Consider the following 3,183-nt stretch of genomic DNA (forward strand, 5'->3'; position numbering starts at 1 on the left):
CAAACAAAGCTACGCCACCGGTTTTATGCAAGTAAGCTAGATTAACGTTAATATGACCTTTCTCACCACACCGTAATGGCTCAAACGTTTTTACTGGTCGGTTCTTTTGTACTGGCTTAACATCCGTACAATCTTCACACAACACATAAACCACAGGTATTATTTCTCCCACGCGGTACAAACATTTAGATCTAATCAGGATTGGATACAGTCTATCGACAAACCCATGTAAAACACACTCCTAGCCCTTTACTTCGTGAGCTCGTTATTCAATTTCAATCTGTTAGCGTATCCTAGGCCGTTCGTCTAACCGGCTGTATGAATTTAAACCAGTCCGAGATTACACGTCCCCGCAACCAGTCGAAGGCAGTACAAGCTATTCACCTAAATGTGACTATGTCTAACTATACAGAGTTCAGTCATGGACAACAGGTTCTGTTTACCTTTCTTGTGGCGCCTGTAAGTAGCTTGTACTGCTCCCGACGGCCCCGCAGTCGCTAGTCTCGGTCCGGGACCTTCCAGGAACGTCCGGGTCACCAATTATTACGTATTTCTTCATGGAAGGAGGGGTCGAATCCAAAGGAATAGCTTTAAAGAGACTTTATTTGTATAAAGTATTTTCGGTATGGTAAACTGATGCTCTGAAGTAAAGAGAGATTGAAGATGTGTTCTAAGCACGTGCGAGAGTGTTCTCCTAGCTGATCCTAGCCACAAACCCACGTATGTCTAATCGCTGCCGAGAGAGCTCTAATGTTTTCGTGGCCAGGTGGGCTTCTTTATGGACTCAGCGAGGACCGGAAGACTTGGAGAGGAACCGGTGTGACGTAATCCTCGGTTTTCCTCGCCTGGTCTGTGATGCTGCCCTCTGTGACTAAAGTATCTATTGCAGCCTTCATTAATGTCCTGCTTTCCCTTGTGGCTATGTGTAGTATTTACGGCTTATATATTTGGTCCTACCCCCTATTGGTTAAGTGAGGGAAATACAGCTTGTGTTCCTAAAATACGTAACATTATCGAAGTTACAAGTGCGTAGTTGTTTAAGGTAAAAAATAAGGTAAACGGTTGAAAATTGATGTTATGTCTGGAACAGTTGAGTTCCAGTTGAACAAAATAACGTTATAAGTCTTTATCGCCTAGTTTAGGTCAACGAAAATGAAGAGACATTTTAGCAGTCTTATTTTCGTAAAACACTTTTTAGTCTTGTTTTATTCGCCAACTATAATGTACTATGCTTTTAATCACAGCTATTGTCACACGCCCAGCATCCACGTTGCGTCCAGTCTCGTTTTTCTCACGCGATAAAGGCTTGTTGATGACGACATAATTTTCATTGCCAAAAGCAACACTATTCTGGCGGCCTGTTTCCATTCCAGGGTTATTCTAGTCTTAGTGTCTAGCTGTTATTTTAGTCTATTCGTTTTATTTACGTCTATATTCTTTCTAGTGTTATCGAAATATATTGCACTATGTATTTAACTACAGTTATTGTCACACGCCCAGCATGCACGTTGCGTCCGTTTGTTTTTTGTTTGTTTGTTTGTTTGTTTTCCTTTCTCACGCGATAAAGGTTCGTGATGACGATATTTTGTCATTATTTTCGTTGCTAAAAGCGACATTATTTGCAACTACTGGTGGTGGTGGTTATCAGTACTAAATTCATAAAGCAAAATTCGGTTTCATAACTCAGGTTAACCTGCAGCAACCCCGGCGAGTGTGACCACGTCGGTGGATCATCTAGAAAACACTCTTGAGTTCGCTTTCACGTCAGTGGCGTAAAATAGGAAATAAAACTCAAGGTTGCAGCGGCAACCCCGGTGAGTGCGTGACCACGTCGTGGCACATCAAGGGCACTCGTGAGTATGACCACGTCGGTGGCACGTTATCTAGTACTCATGGTTTGACTGCAGTAACCCCGGTGAGTGCGTTGCCCACGTCGGTGGGAACAACTCAAGCACTCGTGAGTTCGTTGCGCACGTCGGTGCGGTACAACACAGAACTCTACGTTCGTTGCAGCAAATCCGGTGAGTGCGTTGCCCACGTCGGTGGGAACAACTCAAGCACTCGTGAGTTCGTTGCGCACGTCGGTGCGGTACAACACAGAACTCCACGTTCCTGCAGCAACCCTGGTAGTGCGTTGACCACGTCGGTGGGCACTACTCAGGCACATGCAAATTTAATTACCACGTCGGTGGCATAATATCAAAAGCTCAAGTGCAGGGCACTCGGAGTTCATTGACCACGTCGGTGTTTAACACGGAACTTCACAATATTTGCTGCAGCAACACCGGTGAGTGCGTGACCACGTCGGTGGCACATCAAGGGCACTCGTGAGTTCGTTGACCACATCGGTGGTTCAACGCGAAAGCACTCGGGTCACGCAGCGACCCCGGAGAGTGAATCGACCACGGCAGTTGGTACAGCACGAAAGCACTTGTGGCTCGCTGCGTAACAGCTGCAGAGTGCTCTAAATTTTAATTGATCTCGCTGAGGTATTTTAAGTCGACTGCTTTTACGTGATTCATCGATCTCGCTGACGGTTTTAAGCTTATCGTTTTATGGTATGTATGATTGACTCTTAATATGTCGTATATTGGGTATGCCTTTTATCTTCCAGAAGCAGTATAGATCCTTGTCCACTTCTTCTACGCGGGTATGTATGGTCTCATTACCCCTTTCGCTATTCTATTTTTGGGGTCGGCTCCGCCCCTGCCAGTCCCGGCAGGACATGCCGAGTTATCTCCTACTTCTGGCGAGGGCCTACGTCCTCTCTTTTGGGGAAGGCTCCGCCCCTGCTAGTCCTGGCAGGATACGCCGAGTCCGCACGTCACCTTGGATGAGCGACGAGGCTCATGCCAAAGATTTACCATGCAAAATATTCCCATGTCGTTATTTAAATAAATCCTGTTCATACTTATCAGTGATCGAGTCTTTATGGGAGAAATGTTAAGCTTGCTGGTAGTTCTACCAGGAGGACTCAAATCACGCGCGGCTGGCCGCCAATCACCAATCACCAGCTACAATCACCTGCCTACACCTGCTCTATAAAGAGTAGTCTAACATATGTCTTTGCTGCTCAGGTCTTCGTTCGACGCACCTCCATCCACCCCACCACCAGGTCGGCCTCAGTCTACTTGTCCAGGGAAGGCTCCGCCCCTGCTAGTCCTGGCAGGATACGCCGAGTCC

Source organism: Gadus morhua, chromosome 1, assembly GCF_902167405.1.
Source record: "Gadus morhua chromosome 1, gadMor3.0, whole genome shotgun sequence".
Lineage (NCBI taxonomy): Eukaryota > Metazoa > Chordata > Actinopteri > Gadiformes > Gadidae > Gadus > Gadus morhua.